Here is a 12,164-nt window from a genome sequence, read left to right as displayed (position 1 = left end):
GGAAGAATTCAAGAGTACTTACCTTGAGCTTCGTCGCGACAAGGAGGAGCATCCCAATCGTGTCGCCGGCCTGAAAGTTCTTGACGAGATCTTTGAATCCCCCACATTTCCACACCTTTTTGGCCCAAGGGCAGCCCCATAAAGCATGTAAAATGGTATCCTCTTCCAACTCGCACACCGGGCACCTGGCGTCGGTGAGAACATGACGTTGTCGGAGGAGAGTCCGGGTCGGGATCCAACCCCTACACACCCGCCATATAAACGTCTTCACTTTTGGAGGTAGGTTGAGGGACCAAAGTTTGTTCCACCAATCGATATTCCCCGACGGCCTAGAGGGACCTACCACTCTCATCGCTTCTCGCGCTATCCGGTAACCGCTACGCACAGAATATTCACCATTTTTAGTAAAGTGCCACCGGAGTTTGTCAGCTCCTCCTCCTCGACTCTCCGGAATGCTAAGGATCGCGTCAGCATCGTTGGGAGAGAACATCGTCGTGATGAGGGGGATGTTCCATGCACCTCTGACGTCTTTGAGTTCGGAGACACGCATCTCATCCGGGATATGAGCAGTGTCAGTGAGAAGAAAAGATGGAGGCCGGGGAATCCAACGGTCGCCAGAAACTGAAGTGGTCTCACCGTCTCCGATCCTCCATCTCGAGCCCCTGCAAATAAGTTCCTTACCCCAACATAGGCTCCTCCAAATGAAGGAACCCGTCGAGCCGCATGTGGCTGTGAGGATGTCTCCGTCTGAGAAGTAGCTCTGATGGAAGGCACGACCTACAATGTATCTTCACCCATTAATCAGCATAATGATTTTATCTTCTTAAAATCCGTCACATGATATAATACGAGAAATATACTTATATTATTTTCACTTATTATGTGCTTTTATTTTTTTACGTATCTTTTGTATCTCTATTTTTCATCACTCTATCTCTTAACTTTATGCTTTTGAATTAATATTTATTATTATTTGTAGTCGATTAATGACACCACATGAAGAGTCTTAACTTTGTGCTTTTGAAGTAATATTTATTATTATTTGTAGTGAATTAATGACACCACATGAAGAGTAGATCTTTATCTATGTCAAAAATATGTATCTTAATAAGACTTTCTAGTTGGTACTAAATTTATCGAACCAAAGAATTTTTAGTTTTTGTAGATTTAATCGAGAGATAGAAATGCCTTTATTTAATTATTTAAATTATGAAAAATATAGACATTAATTAAAACTTGAAGTGGTATTGACAATCATGCATAAATTCATATAAGAGGGAAAATACTTCTCCTATATAATTATGAGCAACAAAATAAAGCTTTTTTTAGGTAAAAGAAGATTTGTAAATTTTCTAAGCATAATTTTTACAAATTTTTTCTCTCTTCTAGAAAGCATATTTTTTACAATTTTTTTTTCTTTTCTCGATAGCATAATTTTGTCATTATTCATTCATTTCACATAATTGTGTGGATAGTGTTTTATTTAAATTTCATAACAATCTAAGGTGGTAAATCTTGCAGTGAAATCTAGTGTATCTACGTATATAATATAGTCCCTAAGGTAGTGTGAATCGAATGGCTCACCATAAATATTGGGTGGGACCAAGAGAGTGAGAGAGTCGGTGATGGAGGTGGCACCAGATCAACCACGTGAATGGCAAACCCACGCTCTTGCATGGCAATTGAATTCAAAGAAAAATACGGCTTATTGATTCAATTTCAATATCTATTAATATATATATATATATATATATATTAATTTTCCACACCTCTCGTGTCCTTTTTGAATATTCGCATTATTGGAACGGTAAAGAGTCAAGTACCGCAACTACGTGGCTCTATTTCATCACCCGTGGCCGTGGAGATCTACTGTCCCTTAAATAAACTATTATCTCTCTCTCTCTCTCTGAAGATGCTTTGCTTGCTTTGTGGTAAACACTGGAAAGCAAACACTAATTGATTTTCTTGAGAAAAAAACAAAAATAATGAATTCATTAGCTATATAATCATATTTACAGTTTCATATTGTTATATAGTAAATGTTTCGTAAATCATAGATAAATAGCAACATTCATATATTTATACGCATATAAATGGATATAAATATCACACCATTTTCTTTTAATTAAATGACAAATCATAAATGTCACGTCATTTCATTTTAATGACTATTTAACTAAGATTTAAGAAATGTTGATTATATAGTAATCTAAATTTTTTTAATTAATTATTTACTTTTTTTTTAAATAATTGATATTCTTGATGGAAAAAAAAACTAATGATCGTAGTTTCTTTTTTATATTATTTATTATTAAACACGAATTGATTGTTTGACTTTGATCCACATAAAAGGATTCAATTTCAAGCCTAGTGTAATTCCACTTGACCTACGTGATTCAACATTTTATATGAATTTTACTCGCTATTGATTGATTAATATTGACGCATTTAACAAATATATCAGGGGATTAAAGTACAAAAAGATTTACCTACCTTTCTTTGGGCTAATCAGGTCTCGGAATCTTATCGCTTACAGGAAATAACTTTAAAGCTCTTTATGTTTATCGTGAATCGAGACTAACTTCATGTTTGTGAATCGAGACTAACTTCATAAGGGAGATTTTTTTTAACTATTCTCTAACAAATTCCATGGATGATCCTGGAAACGCTTTTTGTATTTATTGAGAAAGTCTGTGAAAAGTATGTCATTTAAGGTGCAAGAATCTTTTAATTATTCCTGGTATTACTATTACTGTCACGTACATGCATGAACCAATTCATTACCGTGTATAATTTAAAATATAAATATATAGAGTCAAATGTTTCCTTATTTATATATTTTTGGATATTCAAAACTTATTAGCATTTTAGTTCGTATTATCAATCCATTTAGGGATTTAAACATGCATATATAATTTTATAAACATATTAAAATTGCTATATAACTAGTTTTTCGTTAATTGTAAATAAATAACCATACATTTTTAGTAACATGGTCAAATTTACGTAATACACACGCAGACACACACATATATATAAATATATATATGAGATATTCGAGTTGTTCACGTGATGACAAATCATCCGAATGACTCTTTAATTATAATTAACGAAAGTTAATTTTTACAATTCACAAAGTGATTTAGTTACTTAGAAATATATATAATAATTTATATGAATTGTAAAATATTGCATATATTGGATATTTAAACATAATTTGGATGAGTAATATTTAACTTTCAATATTATAGATATTTCTAACATGGATGCGAACTGAACTCCCGAGAGAAACCTAAAGAGGTAGTGTCACGAATTACAAAAAAAATATATCTATTATTTTATTTAAACGAAATCTGTATTATTGATGATATTGATAAAGAGAAAAATACAGAAAATTCGCAGCGGAGATAAACTCGTACAAAATAGCTGAAACTATTCAGGGAAAGAGCACGAAGTAATCTATAAAGGTAACTAGAACTCCTGATAGGTAAACAACAACAGAAATGCCGAGATGCATCTGACAAGATCATTACTACCTCACCTTCCAAAGAAGAGAACTAATTATATCGCAGACTATGTCGCGGTCTCTTGACCTAAAAAACATGTCTTCGGGCTGTATAGACAAAAATCTAACAGAGCATCCCAAACAAAAAGATGGACAACGGCTAAATCATTTAACTTGCAAAGAAAAAAATGATATTGTATATTATTTTTTCACAAATATATACATGCCGTACAATTCCCTTAATTCGCTATCTATAACCACTTTTTTCTCTCCATATTTCTTCCGTTAAACCCACCGTTGTCATTTCGGCAACCTTTCAAAGATACATCCAGAAGTCTCTCTACCTGAAAAGAAAAAAAAAATACAGGTTTGACCTACCAAATCCAACAAAGCACACCCAAAGTCTCCAATATTATTACAATTTGGTTTGGTTTAATTTGCATTTCGATCCCAAGTAGAGTAAGAATAAATAAATAAAAAAAGTTGTAGGGGACAAACTAGCAAGGGACTACAAATCAATTAAAGTAGACCAAACACCATCTTTTGTTCATCGCCTTGAATTAATGTAGTGGGTACGTACACTACAATTCGCCTCATATTTTAACAAATATACACAATTAAAATATATTTTGAAAGCAACAAACAAAATATCCCATATCATGTGAAGCATTTAAAGACATCCTCCAACGGCCATGCAAAATCCAAACTCACAAAGGGCATTCAATATATATATATATATATATATATATATATATATATATATATATATATATATATATATATATATATATATATATATATATATGTGTGTGTGTGTGTGTGTGTGTGTGTGTATCACATCAATGAATTCATTGGCGTCCCATACTTTCTCATTACAATACCGTTTGCGCATTGGCTATAATAAGAATCAAAATATTGGCCCAAAACCATAAAAGCCACACACCCACTGCATTATTATTGTGCTTCCCACTAAACAAACCCTTTCGATCGTTATAAGTAACCGGTGTTCAATAGTAATGATTAGGGCATAAACTAACGGAAAATAGGCTAACTACTTTCAATTAGCCAACTAATAATATAAGTGGACTCACAAAGTCCAAATGATTAATCTCGTGGACCACATTATATATACTGCTCGTATATAAGGAAGCTTTATGTTCCATATTTGTGGACAGAAATCTCAACTTTGAGCATTACGAACAAAACCCATGTAAAGTAGTGTCATTTTATATTCTCACAAGTCATAATCATATATATATATATATATATATATATATATATATATATATATATTATTTCTATTTTCTATCCTTCATATTCAGCTTCCGAATTTTCCGACACCGGCCTTATATAACCCTAATTTTCATTTATTTTAATTTATTAACTATTTTTACTCGTGCATCAACTTTAGACATTTCAGCACAAATTATAATAAAAAATTATTTAAAATTCAATTTTAAATAATAAAAAAATACAAAGCTGAGAATTTAACGTTTATCATCATATTTCTATTTTTCAGACAGATGGATATATTTAAAAAATAAAAATGAAAAAAGTTCGCGTATGCTTGTAGTACACGAGTATATTTAAAAAAAAAATTGAATTATTTTGAACCAGCGTACTGTATAAGCATAGTCCTAAAATAGCAAAATGCGATGCGTTTTTATTTTATTTTTATGAATGGCATTATTTGGTTAAATTAGCTAGAGACAGGACTGTGTGTGGGATTTATTGAAAACGAAGCATAGGATTCCTGTTGATATGTTGAGAGTTTGCTTGAAAAGTAGATGCCAATGCACGTTGTAGTTGCGCTGAAGACAACAACTTGTGGGTCGAAACAAACAAGCCATGTATTATGTATATATAGGCACACAATATATATACATATATATGTATATATATAGCCCCCTCTCTCTCTCTGTCATCCAATAATGCTACTTATTTTTCAGGAGCATCTTGTTGCAATAGATAAAAACAACCCTTGTCGTGTTGGAATTTATCGTGTTGTTATAAGAAAAGTGTAAAAATAATTATGTTTGTAATGCGGTGCAAGAATATGTATATGCATGGTCAATGTTCTAAAATAACAATCATCATCGAAACTTTCTTTGTCTTTGTATAACCCTCAAAGTTATAACATGTCGACAAATATATATATATATATATATATATATATATATATATATATATATATATATCAATAACATAAGACGAGAAATGGTGGTATGTATATATCGCTTTTGTGAGGTAAAGAACATCAATTACTACCATTTCGAAACTTTTAATTGTTTTCAGTGCTTCTAGTCACAACATTTCTTAAGCGTTTTCTCCAAAGAGTACGATGCTCACAATTACGAGCTCTTTACCAAGTTGAGCAAATTTCCCTTTTATCATATAAAAAAAAAATTACACGGACTAGTGAAACTCAAACGTTGAGATTGCGTATTAGCAACCATTTAAAATTGTTTTGAAAAATAGTCAAATTCGCTGATGTTATATTTCAGACAATTTTTGAATGTCGAATGATGCGTTTTATTTTTAGAAATATACAAAAAAAAAAAAGTCAACAACTTATATTCATTTAATTTTATTTGCTTTTATTTTGAATTCCTCTCTCTCTCTCTCTCTCTCTCTCTCTCTCTCTTTCATTAAAGGCCAATAACAAAACCTTCACATTTGGCTGCTTCAACACATTATAACAGATTAAGTATATATTTCTAATATATTATTGAAATCAATATATGCGTATCTCGCGAATATATGCATATAAAATAATATATATTATAGAACAGAATGGCTGAGAGAGAGAAAGGTCCTCCGATGTTCCTCGAACATAAAGGTCTGACGTTCCCCGCGACGACGATCGGGCCGTCTCAGCTTCAAAAACGTCCTTCGCCCTAGGTTAGAGCGATTGAGACAAATCGATGGTCTCTCACCCTTCGGATGGCGCGCGTGGTCTCACTCGACGGCGTCCGATCGTATCCAGACTCAGCGGCATCTTCTCTGCGTTCCGACGAAATCCGAATCAGTCCGATGAGCACCGAATGAGGAAAAAGGACGGCTTGCGTCGGACCATGAAGATTGAACAATCCAGGTCAAAGATCGGTCTACGAGATTCCATAACTTATCCATCAAGGCATCAACTTCAGCAGGTCGGTCTGCCATCGCCGTCCTAGATACCACAATCAGATCGGTATATTTGTGTTTATTTTTTTTGTAAATCAAGTTTACCTGCTTTAATATATATATGTAATATTGATTTATTTATGTTTATTTTGGTTTAATCATATTAATTTTGGTTTATTTGTGACAAAATTGGCAGCTCCGTGTCTCCGATTGAAGAATTGACAGCTCGAGACGGATGACAAGTTGACTCGACAGTGAAGATCGGTAGTTAAAGATTGACGGTGAAGAGCTCGTAATATTTTTAGAAACTTTTTTAATCTATTAATGAAAAAGTTATTTATTGTAATTTTTCATTTATTTATTTTATTTTTGTTGATTCATTTATATTTGGTAGCTTTTATTTTTTTATCAAGTGAGTTAACGTAATTTATTGGCTATTTCACAAAATAAATCAAACATCGGCTATTTTGACAAATTTACGTTTCTGATTGGCTAATCTATTCAAACTCCCAAAAAAAAATTGAGTATCGTAAAAAAAAATCGAGTGTTTTGTGATTAAATGTTGTCACAAAATAGTCAATGTATCATAAAATTGAGTATTTTGTGATAAAATGTTTATCATTAGTGAATCATCAATGTGGACAAGATTTGGTCACTAATGGGTAAGGTGGAGTCCGTCATTTTTTATTTATGTATTTGTGTGAATCTAGCTTGATGTGCGATGAACACTGCTACAAAATACAAAGATAAAAACAAGTATTATATAAAATGCATATATGCTATGAAAAAATTTCAATTTTGATTTGATATTTTATTGATTTTGTTGTTCTAATCAAGGATCGCCTTACCGTTACCGTTACCGTACCGGGCCCCCAATTTTAGGGGGATACCGCTTACCGAAGAGGAAACCGAGGGGGATTCAGGAAAAAAAAAGGAAACCGATACCGGTAGGAACCCGTTTACCGGAGAGGAACCCGACAAAAAATGTAAGAACCCGAGGGGGATTCAGACAAATATTTTACAATAATAAAAATAGTTTTCATAGTTCATAACTTCATAGTTCATACTTCAAACAAAGGTTCATACCAAACATAAACTGAGTTCTTAAACATAAAATACCATAAGTAGAGTATAAAATTATTACAACACGTACGATAAAACACACTAATTATCACAACTAATCTCGAAATTAATTAAAATTCAACAATATCATCGCAATAATCATCAATTCATAAGTACAAATTGAAAAAAAAAATCATAAAAAATGAAAAACTCGGATGATACCTCGGGTTCCCCGGGATCTGGACAAAAATGGCTTCGGCTGGGAGGGATCCGGCGGGTTCGACCGGGATTCGACCGGGTTTGGTTCACGGGACCGGTTTATGCAAGACCCGTCCCGGTCCCCTCCGGTTCACGGGATCCCGACCGGAACCCGGCCGGAACCCCCGGGATGTCGAACCTTGGTTCTAATATCTTACGAAAAATCTTACAAGTTAAGCCCCTTCGAATATTTACATTACAAAATGACCAATGTGTCACATATTTGTAATAAATAGCGAATTTGGCTATATGTGTCACTTTTTTTTTATACTTTTTTTTTTTTTTTTTTACAAAAACCAATATGGACTTGAACATTTTCAAATATAATTGATCTTGCAATTAAATTAATATTTTCGGAATTTATTTTTTTATTTAGCACTTCTACTAGTCTCCTCTCAACAATTTAATTAAAATACAAACCAAACACACACCGTCGTTGGAGAAGAAGCATGATCTGAACGGGGAAATCACTTGAGTGACACGCTCATTAGCTTTTGAAGTTTGGATATTGAATGTCTGAAATTATGAATGCTCTTCGAAATTAAAGAGATAAAACATGACAAATCTTCCAATTTCGTGTTTTTCGATCAGATTTTGTTGATGGTTTCTCTATTTTTTATATAATTGAATGTAAAAATATCTTGGCTTTTTTAACGTAGTTAGTCATTTATTTTTTAATTGGTTCACCTGAAGCCATTTTTTAATGAAAGGCATGCACTTCATTTTAGGTTTGTTTGTATTAGTTTATGACTATTTTGCAATATAAATGAAATGATTAATTTACAAATCCTATTATGTTTTGATTTGGCGAGCTAAATACCCACATCTTACATTCAAAAGTGTCACTAGATAAACTTATCTCTTAAAGTAAAAAATAAATAAATATGCTACTATACCATGTATTGAGTAAATAATCAATTTTTCATTTTAGTGAAAGATTAATTGCTCAAACCCACGTGTACATAAACCCAGCTCATCGGACGAATTCCCTCAACAATCGGTAATATCTTCTCATTTCGACACTATGGAGTTCAATTTAGTGGTTTACCCGGCGAACTTTCGTCGATTTTTGGAGAATATAAGATTTCTTTTTGAAAAAAAAAATGTAGATTTTTACAAGACAAATTTGGTTTTTTTTTTAATATTTATTAAAAAAAAAACTTTGGTAATTAATGTTGTTCATCTTGTTGTGATCTACGTTATATATTTTTTAGATTTTTTTTAGTGTTCTGGCGAATAACTCGATTTTCGGTGAAATTCCATTTTTTTTCGTCATAGAATTCAGTTTTTTAGCAACCCTTAAACAGATTTCCAATCATTTTCATTACTTTTCTAAGTAAGTTCAAGGTTCACTTTTTTATTTATTATGTACTTGTTATATTTTGTTAATTAGTGATTAGGAAAAGAGCAATGCTATTCAACACGGGTCACGATGTTGAACGATCCACTCACAACGTGACACGTGGATGTTCAGTGCCACGTGTCACGTTGTGAGTGGATCGTTCAACATCGTGACCCGTGTTGAAAAGCATTTCCGTTAGGAAAAGTATGTTCTTTGTTTTGATAGTGGCTGTAATTTGAAATTGAATTGAATTTTTTATAGGTTTAGGTTTGCCTTAAAACATGGAAAATTCTGTTAAAATTTATATAGAAATATAATTTAACTTCGTAACAACAGTTAAGTTCAATGTTTTTTAGGTAAACGAAGAACCAAAGAAAGAGTTCACAAGTATTATTTACGTATTTTAGAAATTTTTTAATTTGAATTTTAAGTGTAGAACATATTTATTTGATGTATAATTTTTAGTGTTTTGACTTTGTTAAAATATTTTTTTATAATATATTTTGAAATATTTTTATGCAAATTTTATTGACATGTTGATTTTGAGAAATTTCATTAATTGGGCTTAATAAGCCATTAAATATCAAGATTAGACCTTAATGTTTAAAAATATCTAAATATGGACTTTTGACCCAAAATCGGACAAAAATACCCTTGATTCAAAAAACCCATATTTTCTCTCATTTTCAAATGATTTTCATCACAATTCGAACATATTTGAGGATTAGAATTTGGGTATGTGTATGAATTCTAATCCTAGCGCAACCAATTCGAACATGAAAAAGAATTGTGATGAAAATCATTTGAAAATGAGAGAAAAATATGGGTTTTTTGAATCAAGGGTATTTTTGTCCGATTTTGGGTCAAAAGTCCATATTCAGATATTTTTAAACATTAGGGTCTAATCTTGATATTTAATGACTTATTAAGCCCAATTAATGAAATTTCTCTTGATTTTCTGTGATTTTCTTTTCTATCTTATTTAATTTTTTTGTGCGATTTTTCATCGGTATATTGATTATTTTTTTATTTTGTAAAATTTAGATACTTGCTACAACCTGGAAAATGACACTTAAATGCTTGTTATTATTATGATGACGACAATTACAGCGGTGGTGATGGAATCATGGAATTATAATTTTCTCAAGTATAAGAAGAAAGTATTTACTTCACTTTATTAAACTTTTATCTAAAAAGTTGATATTTGGGTTAATATAATTTTTTTATATATGTATAATAACTATTTTTTTTAAGTTAAAACTAGTCGTCTAAACATTCTTCTTGACCGATGAAACTAACTGATTCAACTTCCCATAATCACATAACTAAATAAGAAAAATAAAATAACCTTCGTTCCAAATAGACATACTTTGTTTCACCGTGGAATGGATAATTTCTGGTGATTTTACAGTCCTCAAATTGGGAGAAGCACATGAACATGGTTGTTGCGGAGTTGTCGATGAATGAAGAATGACTTTACGCAACTGACTCACAAACATTAATGTGCATCTTTACATTTATTGCAATCGGGCTTTTTCATAAGCAAAAGTCCAAAAGTGAAAAAGGACAGACAAATCATTGTTGGGCTAAAGGGTATGAAACACTCATGCTCTGATCCTCTTTTCATCGTCAAATTGTATATATCTTATATATATTACCCCTTTTATATTTACCTTTTCACAATTTTGCTATTAGAACAGTCTGTATCACATTCATATATTAGTTTTAATTATGTCCTTTCAGAGCTATCCTCCCATTAAAAAAAATATTTTTTTGATAAAATATAATGAAATAACCTTTCCTATTCTTTCACCGGACCAATTCTTCAATATCTTGTTCATTCGCAACAAAATAATTTTTTTTTTTTTTTGCGACGGTAAAAAAATATGCTTTTTATTTAGAGATAATGTTTCACCAATCGATATTTTTATCATTTTTCTTTGTTAATAAATATAATAAGGAAAAATTGGTTTTAATTTCCTCTTGTCCTTCTCTACCCCATAAGAATGTTGAATAAATCGAGCTTTTTTTTTGTTACACTTCGGTCTTGGAATCCATGATTCAATGATTATGCCGATAAGTTTGAAATAAAGATTTAAATAGCCCCTCAAACGTAAGTAAATATATCCGAAACATATAAAACGCAGTTAATCCACGGTAGAACAAGCTGTTCGAGTTCGTAAGAACCTTAGAAATAAAAAATCGAAGTAAAAAGTATCTACTTGAAACCCAGACATATACCACAAGAACCAAATGAAACTAAATGATTTGATGAAAATAAATGGGTTTTTTTTTCTAAAGAGTTATGGCTAACTTGATTATTAATTCCAATTATGTTCTTTTAACAACGAACGAACTTTTTTATTTATATTCTTATTAACAAATATATACAGCAATCTAACTAGGAATTCAAGTTACAATGATTGGTGCAGGAATATACCAATGACAAAATCATGATGTAAGATTATTAAATTGGATCAACCTAAGCAAACTTACTAAACAAAAATTAATATAATTATCCGTGATCATGGAAGACTTTCGTGAATCATTCTCAAACGTTAGATTTCATACCACAACGTATTTATATCTTCTTGTGTTGTGAGCTCAACGTATTTATATCTTCTTGTGTTATTTATAGTGTTTGTTGATATTAATATGGATATTGCGCTTTTGCTCTAATGATGATGGTTGATGTTGGATTTCGTCCTCCATTAATACTAATTTGTTGGGCCCAAATTATGCCAGTTTGGTCCAGGCCCAGAGAGTAATCTCGAAGTCTAGATGGAAGCCCACAAAAGATGTCTAGCTAGATCTCAATCTAGGTCCAACTCGATGTCTTGAAGTACTACTTCACCGAGATCGCCCTCATGC

The sequence above is a fragment of the Urtica dioica genome, chromosome 11 (assembly GCF_054948205.1).
Source record: "Urtica dioica subsp. dioica isolate 48M chromosome 11, U.dioica_male_clone48M_v1_H2, whole genome shotgun sequence".
Lineage (NCBI taxonomy): Eukaryota > Viridiplantae > Streptophyta > Magnoliopsida > Rosales > Urticaceae > Urtica > Urtica dioica.
The sequence above is the reverse complement of the archived record's forward strand: the minus strand, read 5'-3'. Positions refer to the sequence as shown.